The sequence below is a fragment of the Pinus tabuliformis genome, chromosome 9 (assembly GCF_031772625.1).
Source record: "Pinus tabuliformis cultivar Carrire ecotype Pingquan chromosome 9, CPIR1, whole genome shotgun sequence".
NCBI classification, from domain to species: Eukaryota; Viridiplantae; Streptophyta; class Pinopsida; order Pinales; family Pinaceae; genus Pinus; species Pinus tabuliformis.
The window spans coordinates 95,808,589-95,826,369 of record NC_142307.1 but is presented as its reverse complement, the minus strand read 5'-3'; positions in this window follow the sequence as shown (position 1 = coordinate 95,826,369).

Sequence of the window (17,781 nt, the reverse complement as noted above, 5' to 3'; positions counted from 1 at the left end):
ACTCTCTCCACCATGAATTGGCTCTTCTGGTGTGGCCCTAGATCTCATGTGCACCAACAGTGCAATTTAGATCTCCCACCACGAAAAGAGAATAAAGGTTAAGTAACTCTGAATCAACTTGATGTTGCCAAAAGTGCTCCCGATCACGGTATGGAGCATATAAATTGAGTATATGAATGCAGCCCAAGAGGCTACAAATGTGTCTAGCTAGGAGGATCCCAACAAGCAAGAGAAAGCCCTGACCTTGACCCATCTGGGATCCCAAATTGCTATCAGACCACTCGAGAGGCTGTGTGCATCTATGGTGGCCATGTGCTAGTCCATAAGCATTTTCTGAAAGTATATAATCACCTGGAGAGCAGTGTATAGTTTCTTGTAGAAGAATAATATAGGGGCGAATGGAAGAAAAGAGATCCTTTAGGGCCAAAAATTTAGGGGCCGCCCCTAAACCCCTCATATTGAGGGAAAGAGTAAAGGTCATGTTTGTCCCTAAGCGGGATTCTGTGTTCCAAGGGCTTGAGTAGGGATAGAATCAACTAAGGGCATGAGAATCAGTGGGACTGAAAGATGGAGGGGGACATGGTTGTCCACAAAAGTGCCTGCTATTCGTGTCTTTTTTCAGCGGATAGTGATGTTACCAGCAGATGTAGGGCTAATGTGGGGGGAAGAGGGGCCAGGTGGTTTGTGGATGGTGAGTGACCGGAGGTCCAAAGTTTTCTTTTGGAGAAGGAAATCCAGGTCACTGTCCACGAAATTCGTGGGAGAGTTAAGGGGTTAATGTGGCGATACAGGAGTCGAGTCAAAATCTGGGGAGGATGTTATGTTGTGGGGTGGAGACTTCGCTGAGATATACATAATGTGAGTGGAGGAGAGAGGGTCATGAACTGTCGGATGAGGCAGAGCATTAGGTGGAGGTGACAAACAGTCACGTGGAGTGGGAATATGAGGAGCAGTCCCGTGAATTGTGGCATTAAGAGAAAGGGGATTTGACTCTTAGGAGTGTAGCGAGAAGGATAGTATGGGTATAAGTGCAGATTATAACGGAAAAATAATAGAATGATGGAATGGTTGGCAGTGAGTAGAGGGCAGATAAATACTTGTAGGCTGTGGAGAGTTGGGGCTGTGCGATGGAGTCTCAGACCCCCCATGCGACGAAGCATCAATGAATACACCTTTGGCACATTGCCAGAAATGCTTCCGAGGATGTCAAGTCGCCATAGGTTTGGGGCCCCAATGTCGAGGACAATGGACCAATAAGTGTCCTGTGCGATGAAAATTTAGACAACAGAATGGGACGCCCAAGAAGTCCAGTTGTTGAATCAATTTTGTGTCACTCCAGCTGAGTGCAATATGCTCTGGAAATCCCCCTCTATATTCCTTTTCAATGAGAATCCATGCCACCCTTTTGTCAGGCACCCCGAGACATCGAGGATCCACATACACGAACTTTCCAATTGTATTTCCAATATCGGTGAAGACACGCTTCGACCAGAATTCGATGGGGAGGCTGAGCAGCTTAACCCAAATAAGATTATTCCACAGAGTTTCCATTAGCGGGTTGAATCCAATGTACCAAGGGTATAATGCTAGGAAACTATGCCCTCTAACCTAAGGAATGGATTTAATTTTAATGAGGTCTTCCTGAAAAATAAAATGAAAGTTGTACCATCCATTGAGTAGACGAACCACCGTAGGCATGTAATCAAGCAAAATTCTCCATTTAGATTTTAACTAGACTTGCATGTCCAAGTCCTCCATTTCGGCAAAGTTGCACTTCCCAACCAGAGCACGCTTCTGTAGGCTAATTACGCGATCAATAAGCACATCTTGTCAAAAATCCAAAGCTGGTGTAGGTTCTGTGATTTCAATAGCATGGTAGGGGTGGCGAGTTCGATTTTCATGAACTATGTGAGCATGTCCATGCAATGGAAAGGGCGCATGCGAGCCATCTAGTAGTGTATGCGATGGAGAAGACAAAATCCAAGTGTCCATGGGAGCCCCCCCCCACCCGAATGTATTCTCAGCATCCACTGTGGTGCGGATGAATGCCTCATGTACTGAGGTGTCCGATGCCATAAATTCCATCGTCATGTGATGAGCAAGGAAGTGTCAAAACAACCAGGAGAGTGTAGGAGGCAGATGATAAAGAGTATTCATAAGGTGGGTGAGGAGTAAATGAGCCACTGATAGGGAATGTCTAAGGATCTGCTGTGTCAGATCTGCTATAAAAGCAACATCAGAAGAGGTACCTGCATGGGTGAAGATAGATTGGGACACCGCCAGTATTGAAGTCCAAATAAGGAAAGTAACTAGAGTTAGGATAAGAATAAATATAGAAATGGAGAAGGATGGAGGTTGTAGATTTGAATCAGGATGTGTAGATTTGTGACTGTCAGAATAAAGTGTGGGATTGTGACCCCAGTCATATCACTGTAGAGAGGGCAAATCTTCACCGAAAAATTTGAAATCTTGCCAGAATCTTGGGCATTGAGGTGCTGGAAAAAAGAGTTGCAAGTCAGAGCCAAGACAAAGCCGAGTATGGAAGGCGGATAATGGTAAATAGAGGATGAAAGGATAGGAGTCAATCAATGCCCATCACAACAGCAACAACAACAAAAACCTGGGCATGTCCACCATTTTTCATAAAGACAAAAACAAAAATAGATGCATGGGCGAGAAATGGTGAATGAATGTAGCCAACGATGACAGAGAATTTTGTAGCTAGTGATATGGAGACAATCAGTTGCCCCCAAGAGGGATTGGGGACATATGAGATGGTGGAGGTCAGTCCAAAGTGGCATATGGACATCTGGGAGGGGACATAAGGTGTAGATGAATTATAAAAATAAGGAGGTAAGTGGCTATGCAGAGAAGAATGGAAATATGGAGGACCTAGGAGTGTGAAATAGATAGGAGACTGTGGAAGGGGTTGAACGTCATCAGGTGAAAGCGAAATAACAGTGTAAAAGGTTATATAATAAGATATGCAAACATGAAGCCTGTTAGATGTTGTTGTAGCAACACGTTGTGCTAAAGACCCAGAGAATGTAACAATGAATAGACTCCATAATCCCTATCAGATACAATCCCCACAAAAAACAACTGAAGTCCTAGGTTCCTCTGCACCTCTATCATCAAGTTCCAAAACTACAACATCTCTCAGACCTACCTAGATTATATGACCCTTTCCCACCTTTGACTGTAGATGTGTTATTCTTGACGATAGTGCAATGCAACACGCGAAGACCCAGAGCTTGGAGAGTTCATCTGTGGATTTCCCTCACAGATTCTCTTCTTTTATGATGTGTAAACAACACAAGAGTCATAGACCAGCAAGCAAATATCACCTCACCTATTATTTGCATGCACTTGAAGTCCCAATTTTATTCGTTTTGGTACCTTGTCCTAAACAGGTTCGTAAAGATTTAAATTCTACAAATTTTAACATTAATGTTTTAAAATCAGACTTTCTTTTCTTGGAGAATTCATATACGAGCTCTTCGAAGGGCTCATTTTCTGGTTATTGCGTGAGAGAACTCTGCAAAAGATGCCTTACCCTGTCATTTCCTGCACTCGAAGTTCTGACTTTATTCGTTAAGGTGCCTCGTCTGGAACAAGATTCAAAAGCTTTAAATAACCTTGATGGAGTCAGATATCTTGGAACCCAATTTATTGTTCAGTAAAAGAAGCCAACAACGCCTAGATGTTGGGAATTGTGTGACCAAAGAATGATGGAATCGAATTCATGACACCGTTTTGTTAGCCGTGAAATTTACTAAATTCGCAATATCCTTGACACTATCAAGAATTGACACTATTCATCCGATCAAAGAACATCTAAAGGATTTTCAGGTGTAGGGATCGACCCCAACAATCGCAGTAAGGTAGCACAGCACGTAACAAATGTGACAAGGTAGCACAGGGCGTAACAAACACGACAAGGCAGCACAGGGCATAATAGGAAGAGAAAACGCGATATATCTGGAACTGTATTTGTATATATGTCATGGTTTTAAGAAATACGTGTAATTGTTCTTGGATAGATATCGCTTTCATATGAAACTAGTAGAAGAAAAAATGAGGTGTACTAATTCAAAAGAAAGGTCTATGGGTCTAAATATAATGTTAAACCATTGACCATTCATATATATATATATATATATATAGATATATATATTCTTTTTTACTATGTACATTATTATATATGTGTTGTGTTATTATATACAAAAGGTTAAATTTGGTATTTCTTTTATGAATATATATATGTTATTTGTTCAGTTTTGTGTTTTAATGTAAATTTTACAACATACAAAATTAATTACAAAATATATACACTAATTAAAATTAAAATATTACAATCTATTTATAATGTTAATGACACATATTTTTTTTGCAATGCAAGTGTCAAGTCAAGTGGAGTAGACAAATAACCAAAGTGACCAAACATGAAATGTGGGGTGATGTGGCAATTGAAGATGCCACATTACCTTGGGTGTCGTCATAAATGTGAAAAGTAACTATCAAGAAAGTAAGATGATAATCACAACAACCAAGACATGATCGATCCCTAAAATAGTCCCCAAGTAAAGAAATAAAGATCGGAGAAATCATGAGTCACCTGAATGCCCATAAAGAAGGGAGTTTTCTAAAAAATATGTGGAGGGGTTGTGGCCACAACAATGTCAACTCATGGGGAAGAAACAATTATCTCTAGTTTCAAAGGTAATGGGTTTAATTTTACCAAAATGTTCAAGTGATGAATTCCGTGAAATATAAAAAAATTAAAATGTTTCCCCTTGGGTCAGATTAATAAATCAAGAATTCTTAAAAATATAAGTACTTGAAACAAACTAAGTATTAAACCATGAATCCAAGTTTGAGGGAAATAATTAATTTAAATTTACCTCATGTGAATGACAGAAGAGATACAAATAGGAAGTTTTAAAGAAAGTATACATCCATTGATATACATAGTCTCCCTGAGTTGACATCACTTCACTACCAACGAGCCTATTCAGTAACTCGACGAAGTTTCCTTCGTACAAGCATAACCCCGCTACCAACAAGCTTATTGAGTACCCCGGAGGGTTTGCTTGCACTTCCCATGTTTTCTAGCCCTTTTATGTTACCCTTTTGATAACGATATTTTTAAGCTATGTTTATGTAGTTGGGTGAATGGGTGGGATGGTACATGAGATTTTTAAAGATAATGGATCCAATACTTATAAAATTTTGATTCCCTAATCCTTCCCTACAACTATCATTTCAAATGTTTTTATATAAAGAGGCGGGACAGGTGAGATTCATTGAATTACACTAAGGTCGTTCTTTCCTTGGAAATATGAACCCTATCATTTGGAAAAAAATGTTCCTCAAGAGGAAAAGAGTTAATGTGAGAGGACTCAGAATTCAATAACAATGCCCCTTTAAAGTAAATGAAAACCCATGTAAAAGACAGAGAAAAGATTCCCTTGTATCACAAATTGATGTTGGGCCAATAAGATATCCCTATTTTGTTGTTATTCTCTACCATAAGAATTTATTAGAAGACAAATAAGTCTACAATCAAAATGGAATAAAACCACAACAAACTAGAAATCAAAAGGAGTTAAAAAATGACAAAGAAAGATAAAGCAAAAGAATGATCCATAAGTATTTAAAATTCTCGTAAGACAAGATAAAATAAGGGCTTATATAAAACGTTTGTGTGAAATAGTGTTTATGTGGAGATCAAGTTATGTTTGTCTTGTGGGGTATTAATTCATTTAACTTCCTATTGAAATAAAACCCTAATGCAATTATGTTTATAAATTTGAGCAAAAAATGAGCATTCTTTCTTAATGAATTGATATTGTAAATTATTTATAAGCTTACATGTATGTAAACAACTAATGATAACGATTACAAGTGTGCATTAATAACTAACCTAGGAAAAAAATTGTTTCCTTTATGATTGCTTAATAAGAAATTATAATTTTTTTAAAACTAAATTATTCTAAACTAATTATACTCTTATTATATACACTATGTGCAACATTATATTGCAAGAATACAATAAACTAAGTATGTGCATATTTCTGATGCAGCCACTCCATTAGATTCATTCCTACAAAAAAAGCGAAGTGAAAATAAAAGATTAGTATATGTAGTAGAATGAAGGTGAGTGAAATGTAAACACACCTATGTACATCTATTTTAATGAAGTTAAGAAAAAGAGAAACATTTACAGGAAATTTGTTGTTGTAATTATTTTCAAAAGATACAAGAATTTTTCTCGGTATGTACAACAAGATGGGTTAGTATCATCACTTAGAAGATTCTTTTTGTGATAAATTTTAGAGGACTTAATGTAATCTATATAACTTTCCTCTAAAGGTTTACAAGAACTTAATTCTTCACCTGAAGAGTTATGATGACTATGAAAAAGAAAGGAAAAAAACTTGTTCCTGTAGGAGAGCTTTTATATGTACATAGTCAATTGAACTATTGGTAATATGGTTTGAAGAGTAACTATTTAATTTGTCCCTTGGAAGAAGTGGCAATACAATTTCATTATAAGAAGCTTCCATAGGATTACCAATGTGAGAGTTCTTGGACACTTGGATATTAGTATCATCAGAAATATTATTATTAAAATTATGGTTATCCATAGGAATTAAGGAAATAATGAGGGAATGAATTGACTTTAATTTTTTATTAATATTAGAGGCACTTTCTTTGGGATATATCTCTATACTAACATCATTAGTGTTAGGCCCCTATACTACTAGTGTAAACCCTTATTGTTATTAGTACAACCCTCTTATTATATTGTTGTACCCATGTAGTCCCCATAGAAGTCCCCTATTGTTATTAGTGTAGCCCATAGAAGCCCACTATTGTTATTATTGTGCCCTTACATTATTATTGTTATTTCGGCTATGATTATATTATGACCCCTTAGACTCCTATATATAGAAAGGAGGTCTTGTCATTTGTATCATCCAAAAATTGTTCATTTGTGTAATCTAAAGGAGGTTGCCCCCTTGAAGAGGCTTATTTCTAAGGCGTTGATCTACCTTTTTTATCATTTTGTGAGCTGGTTTCATAACATTTGGTATCAGAGCTTTGGATTCTAGGGTTTCACTGCTCCAAATAGGTCATCATGGAATTTTCGCAATAAATTTTTTTCTGCGACGTTTTAGAAGCGAAAAAAAAAACCCATTTGAGACGAAATCACGCTGAACCTCGGGTCCGAATTTCAGAGCATTTCACGCAATATTTGTGGAGATATGATTTGTGGAAGTTGGTATTTTTGCAAACTCCTGAATTACGTTCCAAACAGGTGACCTGGGGAAACTCATCATAACTTTCTCTCTAAGCATCAGATTGAAATTTCATGAGAAGTTACAGAAAGAGGACAAACTATAGTTTCTTGTATACATTTTTCAGATCCAAAGGTCAAAACAGTGACACATGGCATATCGTACAAGTTTTCTCTACTGAACTAGTCTATAATCAGGTCACCGTGGGAGATTTGGCATAACTCTTACTTGGAGAATCCAATTTGGATCAGACAGGTGGAATTGGAAAGAGGACACAGAGGGCTACTGCAGATCATGATTTCAGAAGTGGAAGATCTAAAATTACAAAGTTACAGTCATTTCAAGATCGAGCTCCTAAAATCAAGAAAAAGCGAGATGAGGAAGTTTGATGGCAAGGATTCGGTAAATTGGATACTATAGATGGAGAAATATTTTAATCTACATGGTGTACCACTATTACAAAAGGTATGTATTGCATCTAATTATTTAGAACCAAATCAATTTTTATGGTATAAAGGGCTTTGTTCTCGTAAACCACTTGTCATGTGGTCAATTTTCACGGAGGAAATGATAGCACATTATGAGGATACAAAGAGAAACTCCTTCTTTAGCCAATTGATAAATCTCAAACAAAAGGGTTCAATGGAAGAGCACATTGAGGACTTTCAAAAATTGAATAGAAGGGTAAATTATATTCTCGAGAACAAAAGGATTGATGTCTTCATAGGGACTTTAAAGGATAACGTTCAACATGAGGTTCATTTTTGGGAACCTGATTCATTGGAGGAGGCATTCGAGTTGGCAAGAAAAATTGAAAGCGAAATTATGGAAACAAGGAATCCCACCACTCATGACTATAATTATGGAAGTGTTTCTTCTCCTAGCCTTCCCCAACCTACAAGGCTTACACCACAACAATTGGAAGAAAAAAGAGAAAAAGGGCTTTGTTACAATTGTGATAGAAAATGCATTAAAGGTCATAAGTGTGCTGAGAAGAAATTATTTTACATAGAGTATGAAGAGGAGGGAAAAGGATCAAGAAATATCAAAAGAAGAGGATATACGCCAGGAGCCAACCCCAGAGAAAGAAGAAATGAATCCGACCATATCTTGTAAAGCATTGGCAAGAATTTCCACTCAAACTCTCAAGATAGAAGGACATATCAAGAAGAAAAAGGTTCAAGAAGTGAAAGATCACATCGAGAAAGAAGAAATGAATCCAACCATATCTTGTAATGCATTGGCCAGAATTACTAGTCCTCAAACTATCAAGATAGAAGGACATATCAAGAAGAAAAATATTCAAGAAGTGCAAGATCACATCGAGCATCAAGAAATGAATCCGACCATATCTTGTAAAGCATTGCAAGAAATTACCACTCCTCAAACTCTCAAGATAGAAGGAAATATCAAGAAGAAAAAGGTTCAAGCAATGAAAGGTCACATCAGGCATCAACAACAAGTTCTCCAACTTTTAAAGGATAATGCCACTTTGGTGCAGAATCGAATGAAAAAATAGTTAGATCAACATCGCAGTGAAAAATGTTTTGATGTAGGTGATTGGGTATTTTTATAGTTACATCTCAAGCAAGCTATTTATGAGAAGGAAATGTTGGCAATACTACATGCACTTAAGAAATGGTGACCTTACCTAATGGGAAGACACTTCAAGGTAAAAATGGATCATGATAGTCTTAAATACATTTTAGAACAAATTTTATCTTTAGAAGAACATAAAAAATGGGTCACAAATATGTTGGGTTATGACTTTGACATCATCTACAGAAAAGGGAAGAAATTTTTTGTTGCAGATGCACTCTCAAGAATGAATGAGGATGTGGAAGCATTGTTTTGTGCTATTTCAATTATCCAACCAGATTGGGTAAACAAAGAAAGGGAAGAATGGAAGAATGACAAAGAAGTGTGGCCACTCATTCAAAAGTTGCAGAATATCCTTGTTCAAACAATATTGTCAGAACTTGACAAGGAAGCAAAAATCATATTAGAACCTGGAGCAGTCACAGAAATAAGAACTCGACAGCTACGAAATCGATCAATTTTAGAGTATCTCATCAAGTGGAAGAACTTACCTATTGAAGATTTCACATGGAAGGACAAGAATTTTATACAGAAGCATCAAGAACTACTCAAGCGTTGAGGACAACACTTTTTGAAGGAGAGGGGCATGTTAGGCCCCTATACTACTAGTGTAACCCCTTATTGTTATTAGTACAACCCCCTTATTATATTGTTGTACCCATGTAGTCCCCATAGAAGCCCCCTATTGTTATTAGTGTGCCCCATAGAAGCCCACTATTGTTATTATTGTGCCCTTACATTATTATTGTTATGTCGGCTCTGATTATATTATGACCCCTTAGACTCCTATATATAGAAAGGAGGTCTTGTCATTTGTATTATCCAAGAATTATTCATTTGTGTAATTTAAGGGAGGTTTCCCCCTCGAAGAGGCTTATTTCTAAGGTGTTGATAAACCTTTTCTATCATTTTGTGAGCTGGTTTCATAACAATCAAGGTACTCATCATATATAACTTCTCTTTTTGGAAAGTCTCATGGTTGATGTGAATTGAGAACATCAATGAAAGGATAAGAAATATATTCAATGTGGATGTTGATGAGAAAAGTGTTAGAGATATTCTCATCTCGATTAGAAGTAAGAGAATCTAAAAAATTATATTTCTTTACAAGATTTTCAAAAATAGATAATGGAAAAGTTTCAACAGAAAGATTAGGGATATCATCACTAGAGAAGACCAATTCAAATGCTTCCAAATCATTTGCATAACTATGATCTAAAAAATCATTAACAGAACTATGATCTAAGGATAAACTATCAGTTGAGGAACTATTTGGTTCATAAACTTGTTCAGAAAAAATAAATATTAGGATTAGTTCATTAATTGAAACCTGAGATATATTATCTTTTATTGAACCTTTTGGAGGTTGTTTATAAACATTAGCAGACATTTCAAGTGTATTTTCATATTTCTAGTTAAGGTCAGATTTTTTTTTCCCCGAAATATGAAAATAGGTAAAGGTAAATCCTAATGTATGTAAACCTAAAGGACTATTCAATTCATTATTTGGTTCAACAATATCAGAAGAAGAATCAACTAATGAATTTGAACCCTCTTTTTCAATTATATTTGATGAACTATTTTTATGAGAAGAATGTTGAAAAATGTAGCAAGAAAATCTCAATTTGACTTTGCCTTGGTCAAATTGAGAAAATTCGAATTTAAACATCAGCGGATGTAGTTAACTTGTGTGACATGGATCTTTTCGGTCAGTTAGATAAGTAAATTCGAATTAGGGTTTGGAGTTTAGTTAAGTATGTGTGATTGAGAAGTTGTAGCAATCAAGGTCAGTTATTTCAAGTTGTTTTCAGTTAAACTAGTTCTAGTTGTTGATAAAACTAGTGGAAAGTCAATTTTGGGTGAGACAACAATCTAACTCAGTTATTATCTAGTTAACTGATCAATTAGCCAAAAATAGCTAGTACATGCAGAGAATTCGATTTCCTCAATTCTGGTGGATATTCCAAGGAAGTGTAACATTAGTTCTAGAATAGTCTTGACTGTACAGGTCTTGCATGTAATCAGATGATCAGCCATTGGAATTGCACAATAAATTGGAGGCAAATTACTAAATAATAGGGGCCTGATTCCTCAGGATTTGCACAAGGAAATAGGGGATCAAGAAGAGGAAAATTTTGGCTAAGTCTGGGTCAGACCTTCTCAGTGAGTAGAGAGATAGGTTATTCAATTACAGGTTGTGCTAAGAGAAATCAAGCAATTGCAATGAATCTCTATTCATTAGATTAATGCCGGTAGGCATAAGGGGTTTTTAGAAGTTTCTTTCCCCTAGAAAAATATTGTGTTTTTTCTCATTGCATGTTTGTAAATAATGTTCTAAATTGTGAATTGAATTCCACAAAGTAGTAGAGTAGGATTGTTTCTCTTGATTTAGATTAAAATTTCATGAGAAGTTGTAATTTTAAATCATAATTTATACATGGTATTAGAGAAATATTCAGATTAGAACAATAATTTCAAAATTGTTTCTTAGGAGTATCAAATTTACAGTTCAGTGTAGCAGGATCTCTACAGAGTTGGCAAGTTGACCTGAACAGGATGAGACTAGAGTATGCCTCGGAAGGCGACTCTAATTTCATTGCATGGAAGCATCATAAGGATGCAATGTTGAATGACAACGGATTGTTGGAATATGCCAAGACAAATATTCCAAAATCTGGATCAACTAATGCCCAAAACCTATCTTAGTGGAAGAAAGATGTAGCCAAGGTGAGGAGAATAATATTGAAGCGAGTGCAAGACCACATTATCTCAAATCTCCATGGGAAAGAAACTGATCCTTTCAAAATGTGGAAAGAACTGACAGAGCTGTTCAAGAATAACAATGACCATAGGAAACTGGAACTCAAGGATAAACTTCGAAATATAAAGATGTAAAAGAATGACACTATTATGTAGTATCTGAGGACATTTACACAAGTTCATGATGAACTTGATGGGATTGTTGTAAATGTTGCAGAATATGACTTGGTAAGCCTAGATATTCGAGGCCTTCCCAAAAGGTGGCATAGCTACTAGGACTTGATGAACAAGAGGGAGAAATTACTGAATTGGGAACGCTTATGGTCTGATGTGGTATAAGAAGAGATCAGGCAGAATACTAGAGATGGAGTAACATCCTGATTCGGATTTAAAAAAGAATGCAACAAATTACAGAGATAACCGTAAACACAGAGATGCAACGGAAATAATACTTCATTTCATTAATGTAAAATACTGAAATATGCTTACAAACAACAATGGAAATAAACCAGCTAGGGCTAGGTAGCTTATCTCTGAGAAGATATGTGGTGACTACATGCCTCTGAACTGTGTTACACTGAGGCTCGAAGGCCTATTTATTGTTGAGAAACAATGGAAAATCCTTCACATCCCAAAACCTAACCCTAGAAGATGAAACACCAAATTGTGGGCCCCATTTTGGGTAAGTTGGTACATCAACTTCCAGGGGTCGTAACTTTGGCACCCGATCTCCGTTTGATGCGTACAATAGCTCGTTAGAAAGATCTATCCGAGCACTAAAACTTTGGGAAGAGAAACATCATTCCATGGACCCATGTTGCTCCCAGATTTCCCAAAAAACATCATTTACGGCCTCAAAACGACTTCAGAAGTTCAAGACCCGAAAAACTGCTAAAAATAGTAAATTGTGCTATAATCACGGAAACTGAAAAGCTGAAAGAGATAGTTGTGGGGGTCTAGATGGGATAGGTGGGTGGCCACCAACATCCACCTAGATCATTCCCCCCCCCCTAGGAAGCAATGGTCCCCATTGCGTTGAGTTCCTCCATGAGATGATGAAACTTCTGTTGAACTTGGTCCCTAGTGAGCCACTTGCCCTGGTGAAGGAGTTGGCTTGCTTTGGCAACTCGATACAGTTGTATATTCTATTTACAAGTGTGCTTGATCTGTGTGTCCATGATCCGATCAGTTGTAGCTTGTTCCATGCAATCTAGATTTAACTCTGTGGGTGTGAGATGTTCTGGAATGTCGGATGTGTCTAGTAATGGTGAAAAGTATGGTCGAAGGCAGTCCACATTGAACACTGGGTGCAGGCCAAGGAATGGGGGAATGCTGAGCTCAAATGTATTGTCTCCCATAGCCTTGGTAAATATTGGAGTAGTCTCAGTTTCCGATAGGCTCCGATAAGGCGTTCCTTTTGCAAATGAAACTAGACTTTGTCGCCCACCTGAAACTTGTGTGGCACCCGATGTTGATCATGTTGTTGCTTGTACTTGGAATTTGATTTCTCCAGAATGTCATGGACCTACTGGCGAATATGTTGGATGTGCTCAATGAAGCTGGTTTCCTTATCTGTTTCGGACTGGACATGAGCTGAATCTGTGTGAGTAGCTGCAAATGGCATGGCCACATCAATGGGACATAGTGGCTGGAATCCCAAGCCCACCTAAAAAGGGCTGTGGCCAGTCGAGCTGTGAAGAGCTCAGTCATAGCTGTGTTGAATATAGGGGAGGATCTCATCCCATGTGCTTGGATGCTTTGAGTTGTACATGCGCAGAATGTGTACAATCATCTTGTTGACAACCTTTGTCTGGCCATCAGTTTGAGGATGGAAGGCTGTGGACTTAGTGAGTTTGGTGTCCAACATCGACCAGAGACTGGACCAAAATGTACTGAGGAACCTGTTGTCCCGATTTGAGATGATAGACTATGGGATCCCAAAGTGCACCCACACTTGTTTAAAGAAGAGTTTAGTAGTGGCTTCTGCTGTGATATTCTTCTTGCAGGCTGCCATAATGGCCATCTTCGAGAACCTATCGACGACCACAAAAACACAGTCATTTCCATGCTTATTGGAAGGAAGGCCTGACATGTAATCCATGGAGATGGATTCCCAAGGTCGACTAGGGGTAGGCAACGGGGTATAGAGGCCTTGCTTCTTGATGGTCGGTTTGGCAATGGCGCAGGCAGTGCATGATCTGATGTACTTCTCGACATCTTGTCAAAGATTCAGCCAATAGAAATACTTCTGTAGTACTGCCATTGTTTTCTCGACCTCGAAATGCCCAACAACCCAACTGTAGTGTGCTTCCCAAATCATCTTGGCATGCTCTCTTGAAGGAACACAAAGGCGATCCAAGTGGCACAACAGGGCATCCTGGAGGTGAAAATTTGGAACATGCTGACCCTCCAAGAGTGTCTGGTATGTGTGGCCAAATTCTGGGTCGCTTTTGTAGAGAAGTGGCCAATCAGAAGTCTCGTGCCCACAAGAGTTGAGCATGGTGGTTAATGCCATGATTGGTGGTTGACTGAGGCAATCTGCAACATTATTGGTGCTGCCCTTCTTATACTTGATATTCAAATGGAACTATTGCAGGTATGTGGACCACTTCTGATGGTGATCATTCTACAATTTCCCTTGGGTCTGTATGAATTGCAGGGGTTGGTGGTCTATGTGGATGACCGTTTCCTTCCCCAAAATGTAATGATTCCATTTTTGGCAGGTCTACACAATGGAATACATCTCTTTGTCATAAGTGGGATACTTCTAGACTCTGTTTGAAAGTGTCTCACTATGATATGCCACTGGATGCCCGTGTTGAGTAAGGACTACCCCAATAGCATAGTCAGAGGCATTGTTGGAAATAATACTGAGAGGGGGGGTGAATCAGTATTATCAGATCAATCAAACCTTTTCAATGCTCAGAAACATATACGCTACTTCAGTTAAGTAAAACAGCGTGTACACGCTACTGTGACTAAATAAAACAGCGTATAAGCAGAAAACTCATAACTTAGTTAGCTTATTCTTCAGTTAAGTTCATCAGGACATTATTCAGCACATTAACAGTAAGCAGATGCAGTATAACAGAACGGATCAAAAGTCACACACATGAACACCAAGATATAAGGTGGAAACCCAATGTGGGTGAAAACCACCTGCTGCAAGTTATCTCTATCTTTCTTTAAGAAACTTCAGTTTACAATCTTTTGTACTGGTGCAGCCTTATACCAGTACGCAGGCTACAACCTGCAGAAGGCTACAACCTTCTCTCGTTCTCCAAACTTCCTTGGAAGGGAGCTCCAACCCCCTTTGTTCTTGTACTAGCCAAGATACTAGTACGTAGGTGCTGACCTACAATCTTCTTTTCTTCAGGTATCACCTTTCATACATTTTCAGACTTGAATATTCCTGAAGCACAACATTACAATCTGAAGACCACAATTCATTCAATTTCCACAACAGATCATTGAAGCATAAAACAACCAAACTCTGAATCACTGAACCACTGAACCCTGTCAATCACCAGTTATCAGAACACAGAGCAGACTACAGAACTCTGCAATAACTGTCAGACCCCACTGTAAACCCAAAAACAAGCTTCAAAAGATATACGCTACTTCAAGGAGCCAAACCCGCGTATACACGCTCTTTTACCGAAGCCAACCTGCGTACAGATCTAAAAATAAACTTTCTCAATTTGCAGCTGTACCAGACATTAGTTAGACCCAGAACATAGCATTGCGACAATATGCAGATCTAGAAATAAGCATAATCAACCATATCATGATAGTGCATTTCAAACCATTAGATCCCGATCTATCCTTAGATCTAGTCTTCCATCAACCAATGTGATCTCTCCTTGGCTTAGATCAAGCAACCCAGCACCTGCAAATCAGATCTCTTTCACTCTTAGATATTCAAGCCCTTGTCGAAAGATGATTTTGCCTAATGATCTTCTTCTCCTTATATAGTCTTAGGCCTAGCTCAATACCAAGAGCCAAAACCATAGTAACACAATACCATCAACTTCAAAACTAGGGATCGACACGCCCGTCGAGACACAATGGTCCGAAATCATAGGCACAACTTCCAAGGACTAACCACCATGGACCAAAGGAACCTTTCCACATACACGCGCTTTTTATGAATCGAACTAGCGTGTACACGCGACTTGGGCTTAACGAAACGGCGTGTATGAGCTTCCTTGGCATGCTGTACTGAGATCTGTCTTCTGATTAAGATGCCATCACTTGTACCAACCTCTGAGCACTTGTACCATCCTCTGAGTGAGTTGCCATCAAGGACAACACTTGAATCATAATGCCAACAATCTCCCCCTTTGGACTTGATGGCAACCACCACACCAAGTCACTCTCCCCCTTTGACATCAAGAGCAAAGGGCTGTGCTCCCCCTGAGGACATGCTGATACCTCTGCTTGGCTGTGCTGACTCGTGCTCCCCCTGACAGTAGGCCAGATCTGAAAAAGATGTTCTTCAACAAGAGCCAAGATTTATACACCATAAGGGACCTTCCTATCACCAAAAGACTCAATACATACATCCATACTCCCTACCAAGAGGGGACATATCAGAAACAACCAATTATATTACAGCATTCATCCCAGGCATAGTGGGGAAACCAACATAGGCCGTTACATGACCTTGACACCATAAAAGAGATATGACAAGAGAGATACATGACATAGAGACAACAGATCTAGACCAAGACTTAGGAAAGACACCAGCAACATCTGATAAACATCTTGTTAGATCAGCAACCAGAATTTCTTTCTGAGCTCCTTTTCCTGAAACCAACAACCAAAACATCTGAATGCCAACAATGCTTTATGAGACTTTTGAGCTGCTCCCCCTGAACCTGTGCCTGTTGCACTCCCTGAAACTGTGCCTGAAGAATTCTGACATTCCTATTGCTTTTCAGAACTTCAGAGTTTTCCCTTGCTGTTCAGAACTTCATATACGCGTTTTATCCTATATAAAAAAGCGTATGTACGCGGATATTCTTTCTGCAACAAGCGTCCAGCATACACGCGACTTACCCACCATAAATCCGCGTGTATACGCTCATATCCCTTCCGTAACCTGCGTATACCAACTTTTCTGTAGGACAAACAATCTTCAACAACAGGATGAAGCATCAACTACTCCCAGCTTTTGTCTGAGATATTCAAAAGTTTCCCTGGGCAGTGGTTTTGTGAGAATATCAGCAACTTGCTCCTTAGAAGGAACATACTCCAACTTGACCTTCTGCTCAAGCACTTGTTCCCGAAGAAAATGGTACTTGATTGGTATGTGCTTGGTCTTTGAGTGCATGACAGGATTCTTTGAAATGCTGATTGCACTTGTATTATCACATAAGATAGAGACAGGTGGAGTGCAAGTGATTTGAAAGTCCTGCAAGGTCTGCATCATCCAAAGAAGTTGTGTGCAACAAGATGCTGCAGCCACATATTCTGCTTCAGCTGTAGATAAGGCAATCGAACTTTGTTTCTTGCTGAACCAAGATACTAATCTAGAACCCATGAAGAAAGCACCTCCACTTGTGCTTTTCCTATCATCCACACTTCCAGCCCAATCTGCATCTGTGTAAGCATGAAGAGTGAGATCAGTATTTCTAGGATACCATAAGCCATAGTTTTGGGTCCCTTGAAGATATTTGAAGATTCTTTTGACTGCCTGAAGATGAGTTTCCTTTGGGTTGGCTTGAAATCTTCCAACCATTCCTACTGCATGTGTAATATCTGGTCGAGTACCTGTCAAATAAAGCAAACTCCCAATCATGGATCTATAAGTGGGTTGGTGAACTGCTGCTGATTCATCATTTGCACTGAGGCTGCATCCTGTAACCATGGGTGTACATACTGGTTTTGACTCTTCCATGCCATACTTCTTCAAGATCTGCTTGAGGTATTTGGTTTGAGACAAGAAGATACCTCCTTCATTTTGTTGGATTTGCAATCCAAGAAAATATGTCAATTCTCCAAGAAGTGACATTTCGAATTCTTTCTGCATAACCAAGGCAAAGTTTTGACTCATGGTCTCTTCATTGCTGCCAAAAATAATATCATCTACATAAACAACAAGGATTAGCAATTT